The sequence below is a fragment of the Gossypium arboreum genome, chromosome 3 (genome assembly GCF_025698485.1).
Source record: "Gossypium arboreum isolate Shixiya-1 chromosome 3, ASM2569848v2, whole genome shotgun sequence".
NCBI classification, from domain to species: domain Eukaryota; kingdom Viridiplantae; phylum Streptophyta; class Magnoliopsida; order Malvales; family Malvaceae; genus Gossypium; species Gossypium arboreum.
The window spans coordinates 81,012,481-81,020,146 of record NC_069072.1 but is presented as its reverse complement, the minus strand read 5'-3'; positions in this window follow the sequence as shown (position 1 = coordinate 81,020,146).

Here is a 7,666-nt window from a genome sequence, read left to right as displayed (position 1 = left end):
GTCTCAAGGCATTTGAACGAGTAGCTATATCCAGTTAAACTCAAGGTACGTGATTCGGGAATGAATGATCTTGCTGTAAAAATTTCAGTTAATACGCTTGTGAAATCCCAACAATGAGGTATGTTTCAGATGTGCTTTGAATTAGTCGAGCCCTTACAAATAAGTATTCGCTCGGTTGTTAAATGAGCTACCGCCTTTGGCTAAGTTGATCTTTGTGTATGAATATAAGGGTTGGTAATGTGAAGTAAGTATGATATTGAGAATTTGTGCATATGAAATTATCTGTTTAGCTACATGAATGCTATACTTTGGTTGTGTCTAAATTCATGACTCGAACTTACTAAGCATTAAATGCTTACTCCGTTTCTTTGATTCTCTGTTTTATAGATTTTGGTTGTTCAGCTATTGGACTCGGGATTTTTGAAGTCGAAGTCGCCCACACTATCAAAGCTCCTTTTGGTATATTTTTGGTTGAACTTTGAAATGGCATGTATAGGACTACCCTTTTGTTGTAGGTCATGTACCTTTCGGTTTTGTGTAAATTTGGATAGCCATTCGAAAATGGCTTAAGTATACTTTGGGCATGGTATTATAATCATTGTATGTTGTTCATTAAGAGGTATGGAAATGTTTGGAAACGATTAGCCATTGGGATGGTTAATCATGATCATATTTTGTGCTATTCATGTTAAAGGGCTAGTTGAATCATGAAAACTATGAAATAGGTAAAGCCTACCTTAAAGACAGATGCTGACAGCTGCAGTGACGTGGATGTGAAAAATCATTAAAAATAGTAGGAATGGAATTAAATAGTGAATAAATTATGTAAACGAACCTTGACGAGTCTATTTTCATAGGAAAATAACGAAACGATCATATGAACAGTATGTTAAGAGATATTTAAGTTTTCGTGAGACAGGGCCAGAACGGCTTCTGGAGTCCCTGTTCCGACTTTGGAAATTCATTATAAATTGACCATAGATAATTAGAAGTCATGCCATATATGTACAGATTCCTTTTCGAGTCTAGTTTCCATAGAAACAAATTGCATCAGTATTGAAGCCCTGTACAGGGAGATATCCAAATCGTAATGCAGGAAGGTCAGTGTAGTCGCACCCTGTAACAGGGGAGAATTTAACTAATAAACTGTACTAATTGGCCCAACCAAAAATTCTAGAAAAAAATTTGTAGATGCGTATATGAGTCTAGTTTTAGGGAAAAATCACGAAACTGATTTTAGAGTTGTGGAACTCAAGATATGATTTTTAAGGTGACAGTGACACAGTTAGCCGGCTGTCTGGAAATTTTTAAAATGAACTGTGCAAGTTAGTGGGTTAAGCCCGTTAACCCCTCGTGTCCGACTCCGGCGACGGTATCGGGTACGGGGTGTTACATGAGACTTGGTTTTGACTTAAATTAATTATTTTAATATGGCTTGTAAATATGTTTAAGTATTGGTGTAAGAGGAAGACCAATTGGGTGAGAAATATGGCTTGAAAAATAGCCTATTTTTGTCCACATGGGCAGAGACATGTGTGTGCGTCTCAGCTGTGTGTAACACATGGCCTAGAACATGGGCATGTGGTCTGCCCATGTGCTAGGCCGTGTGTCCCTTGCATCTTCAAAATATCAAAACAGAATGCTTAGAATTGATCACACAGCCTAGTAGACGGGCGTGTGGATTGGTTGTTTGACCCCTGCACCTACACACAACCTAGCACACGGGTGTGTGGATTGGTCGTGCAAAACAAGCCAAAGAGTTAAACTGTCTGAGACACGGATGTGTCCCTTGCCATGTGAGCCTCACAGCCTAACCACACAGGTATGTGACCCTGCATCTAGAAAAAAAATTGAGATTTTGCAAAAAATCTTCTGTACTCGGTTTAGTCCTAACTCGTTTCTAATGCATGTTTTGGACCTCGAGGGTTTATATAAGGAACTTTATGATTTATTTCAGACATGAATACTGTATAGCGTAAAATATCTGTTTCTATAATCTGTAAGTTCTGGTAATATTCTCTATGTAACACCCCTTACCCGTATCCGAGGTTGGGACAGGGTTCGAGGCGTTACCGAACTCAAAGATTCACAAATACCGAACTCAAAGATTCACAAACATACAAAACTGAGTCATAAAATTTTGTTCAAATTTAAAACTTTTCAATTTCTATCTTAAATTCCCTTATATGAACCTACGAGGCCTTAAACGTGCTTTGAAAGTAGTTAGGGACTAAACCGAAAAATTTGGAAAGTTCAGGACAATTTATAAAATTTTTCCATGAAGCAGAGTCACACGCCAGTGTGGACACAGGGACACACCCGTGTGCCCTCACACACCCGTGTCCTCAGGCCGTGTAACTCTTTGACTATGTTGTCATCATGCAAAATGAACCACACGGCCAAGCCACACGCTCGTGTGCTAGGCCGTGTCCTCCACAGGCTGAGACACATGGCCGTCTCTCTGCCCGTGTGGCCAACACTTAGGCTATTTTTCAAACCTTTTGTTGCCTAAATCTTTCGCACACTTAAATACTTTAAAGACACTTATCATAGCATCATTTTAATGGTTAACCATCCTTTAGTAAAATTCAGTTAAAGCATTTGCATGTTGTCATTCAAGTGTTTATCACATATACTCATGTTACACCAAGTTGGGCTTACCAATTCACACTCAATAATCTTATCATATTGATGACCATTTTTTTTACCAATTAACCATAATATTTTACCCAACACTTAATCTCTACTCCATCAACAATGTTCATGTTCAATCATTATCAACTTATTACCATGCCACATATTTATTCCATGACCATGACCACCTCGAATGGTCCTAAGGCATTCATCACATACATATGTCGTACACTACCCATTCATAATAATACGCATAATCATATCACAAGGTATTTAACACATAGCATGGTTGAATAGGCTTACAAACCATAACCAATATAAGCCACATCTCATGGCTATATACAATGAATCAATATATGCCAATACATTTGACTAATCATAATAACATCTGTCACAAAAACTAAGTCCTTATATATATGCCACTCACTTGAAAACGCTTAACATATATATATATATATGCCAATACTCCAAGGGAAATGGCTCGATAGTGTGATGCTATCTCCGACAATCTCCAACCCCAAGCTAACCTGACAAAACTAAAGAAATGAAAAGGAGGGAGTAAGCTTTACGCTTAGTAAGTCCATATGAAAATAATAAGCAATATGCCAGCATGTTTCTCAAGGTAATACAACCATAATTACACTTTTACTTATATTTTGGTCATGATGTTTTCTCGCGTCATAGTTACCAATTTATTTATATCTGGAGCTACGAAACTCTAAATTAAGATCTGCTAATTTTCCCTAAAACTAGACTCACTTATATTTTTACCATAAAATTTTTATAATTTTTGGTCTAGCCAATAAGTACAGTTTATTCTTTAAAATCTCTCCTGTTTTGTTGTTCGATAGTTCCGACCTCTCTTCACTAAAACTTAATTATCTCTTATTACGGGATTTGGATAATGTTCCCGTCTATTTCTATTGAACATAGATTCATTAAGGGCTTATATATGAACTCTAACCCATAATTATTTTTTTTACAATTTCGAGTGATTTTCCTAAGTCAGAACAGAGGATTCCGAAGTCATTCTGAGTCTGTCTTACAAAAATTCAAATATCTCATAATATGAAATTCCTTTTGTAACAGCTCGATTTAGAACTTAATCGGAATGGTGGTTTCGGGAGCATGAATCTGAGTCAAAAATATTTTAAAATTATTTTCTGTGTTTATTATGCATGAATTTATATCTGTGAAATTTTCGTGCTTTAATTTTATCGTTTGAGTGCCCGATTAAATAAAATGACTTAATCGCGTAAAATGAAAATTTAGTGGTTATTTCTAAAAGGGGCTGAATTGTTAGTGGCTTTCTAAATTGAAGCCTTAAAATTGTAATATTGCCATTATTAATATGGATGGACGGTAATGGCTAAGGAAAGTAATGATTTTTATTAAATTATAAAGGTTAAATTAGTAATATGGTTAATAAACATATAATAATTAAACAATTTAACATATTCATATTTTTTTTTCAGTTGTTGCTTCGCCGAAAATAAGAAAAAAAAGGAAAGAAAAGATAAAACATAGGTCGGCCATCTTTCTAAGCTCGATTTAAGGTTCATTCTTAGTCGGTTTTTGATAATTTTTACGTTTTTGAGATCGTTGCTTCGAGTACTACAAAACCCATGCTTGAATTTTTTATTTTGATGAATATTTTGAGTTGTGCCATTCTTGAGAGCTTGTGATTTTTGTTGTTTGATGATGAAATATGAAAGATATGTTTTAGATTAACATGTTTTGTATTGGAGTTTTTTATGATTTTGAGTAATTAGGACTAAATTGCAAAAATAATAATTTGAGGGACTAAAATGTGAAATAAATGAAATATATGGACTTGTATAGGCATGGGTAAAATTTGGCTCAACATGAGTATGGAGAAATTTGGTGTATTTTGTGTTTTATGCTATAGGGACTAAATTGTAAAAATTGTAAATGCTAGAGGCAAAATGGTAATTTTCCATTTATGTGTTTTTGGACTAAATTGAATGAAAATATGTTTGAGTGAGGTTAATTTGGATATGTTTAGATCAAGAACCAAAGAAATCAGATTTGGACCAGGGAAAGATGAAAGTTGTCGACTGGCTGCATTATTCCATTTTATAACGTCTAAGGTAAGTCTTTAAGAAATTAAACATCGTTAATTTTGAATGTAAATTGGTTTAATATGATGAATTGAAATTTATGGACTTATAGTAGAGTTAGCCGAACATGATTAAGCATGGAAATAACTTATTTGAGTTTAATTTGATTGAGTTATAACATTTCTAAGCTCGTATGAACTATATGGAAAATCTGGAAATTTTCAATATATGAGTTGTTATGAGACATTCTTATAATAATAAAATTTGGGCTCTGAGCCTAGCAAGCCTTGTGCTGGTGAATTAAATCGGAATTTATGCCTAGCAGGCTTACTGCCGGTGTATAAAATCAGACTTTGAGTCTAGCAGGCCTCGTGCCGATGTGTGATACAGACTTTGTGCCTAGCAAGCTTTATGCGATGAATTTAATATAAGTTCATGCCTAAAAGACTTTATGCTGGTGTGGTAATTAAATACGTTATATGAGTTAAATGTCAGGTACAAATTGGCTTGTTGTTTACCTAAAAGGAGGTAAGTGTATATGGCCTTGATATTACTATTGAAATGAAACCTAGTTAAATGCATGCATGATTATATGTATTTGGCTTCATATCTATTATAGAAATATGAAACTATGCTATAATACATGAGCTTATATGTTTATGAGTATGTGAACTAGGTTACAATGACTATTTGACTATGGAAGTTAAATGATAATAATGATAATTTGACTACATATGCATTCGGCCAAGGTGATTTATGAGAATGAATGTATATAAAAGTGTATATATATATATAATATGAACCTCATATGTTTGGACCCAATGTTACAATACTAGAATTTAGCTTGGTTTAATTAAGTTGTTAATATCATTGAAATGTTCAAATTGCTTAAGACTTACTAAGCTAAGTTAGCTTACTCTGTGTGTTATGTTTACTTTGTTTTATAGATTTTGGATTCAAGTTACAAGCTCGAGGATTGTTAGCAAAGTCTATCACATTATCGAAATCAAACTTGAATTATGGCATGTATAGGCTGGAATGTGTTTTGGAAATGTTGGATTTTGGTTGGTATAATAGCCATGCGAAAATGAATTGTTGTTAAATTCGGTTATGTTATGTTAGGTTCGTGTTCACCTTGGTTTTGTAATTATGTGCCTTGTATGTGTGATGTTGAGTTAGATATCATGTGCTTTGTAAATAGTTTGTTTGTTATGCCTAAATTTGATTTTATATGCTTTAGGCTAAATGTTCATTTAGCCTAATAGTTGATAAATATTGCATATGTTTTATGGATAAGTTTGGCCGATTGTTTGGTATATATTCAATGTTAAAGGTAATCATTATTTTAGGTAAGCTGCATATATTATATGCGTGCATCATTAACAGGTTTGGCGATGGCATAATGTGTTGGAAACATGTATGTTGTTTGTTAAATTATATAATATGACTGTATATGTAAACTTGGTTGTCATGTTAGATTTGGGAGTATTTTATGAATTGGCAATAAAGGGTATATGGATATTTCGAACATGGCAAGTTTGACAAGCTGGAATTTAAATTTATAAATTAAAAGTTGGATTGATAATAAAAAAATTACATGATTATATATATTTGGTCAAGCTTGTTAGTCAAATATATATATGTGAATATATTAAACGTAATATATGTGTATGTTATTTCATTTATTTCATTAAATGTATGTATATGAATTGACAAGGTAAAATGAAGAAGAATGGAATTTTGAGTATAGAGGGTCATACCTTCACATGATGCAATGAATTAAAAGACCATATGAAGAGTAAATTTTGTATTAGTAAAACAAATGGATATATATATGGCGAGAGCAATTGAGTTTCAAGAATTAGTAAATAAATTATTGCTCTATAGTTGTTTATGAAATATTTAATAAGTGTAGTAGCAATTCGGCTTTGGTAAGTGCTTTTATTTTAAAAAAAATGTCATGTGGATTGATAATGGCGATTCATTGAGATTTAAACTTATAGTATTCATACATGATGTTAATACATGATTTGTTGAACTAAAGCTTAAAAGTAGATTTTGAATTATAAAGAGTATTGCGTATTAGTATGAACTGTGATATGATCGGTATTGCCTTGTAACCCTAATCCGGTGACGGATACAGGTCAGAGATGTTACATTTTATTGGTATCAGAGCTACGATTTAGTCGATTCTAGGACTAACATAGCGTGTGTGAGTCTAGTTATACATGCTATATTATATACTGTGATAGTGTGATAACTTCTGACATCTGAAAATGTGTTTTCATATAGTAAATGGATCCCGACAGAGCTATAGCCGATGATGTCGAGAGTATTGCACCTACTCCGTGCAAGGGACAAGGTTGTAGATTCTCGACCAACTTCGAGTAATCAAGAAAGTGAGGCTAAACAAGCCTTCTACCAAATGATGAATGAATTGTTTACTCAATATATCAGAACTAACCCAGTTGCACAACAACCTCCACCCCCAACTAATCCGTCTTCGATGCCTGCTGTTCCTCAAGTAAATGATCCGTTGAGATTGTATAAGCCACCTGTTGATAAAATCAGAAAACATGGGGTTGAAAAGTTTAAAGCTACTGATGATGATGATGCTAAGCGGGCTAAGTTTTGGCTTGATAATACTACCCGTGTGTTTGATGAGCTATCCTGTACCCCATATGAATGTTTGAAGTGTGCCATATCTTTGCTTCGAGACATAGCATATCACTGGTGGAATACCCTAGTATCAGTGATTCCGAGAGAGCGAGTGACCTAGGAATTCTTTCAGACTAAGTTCCATATGAAGTATGTCAGTCAGAGATTTATTAATCAAAAGTGAAAAGAATTTCTAGAGCTAAAACAGGGTCTAATGACCATGACAAAATATGAACGAAAATTTGTTAGACTCAGTCAGTATGCCCGAGAGTGTACTTCTACTGAAGCTATAA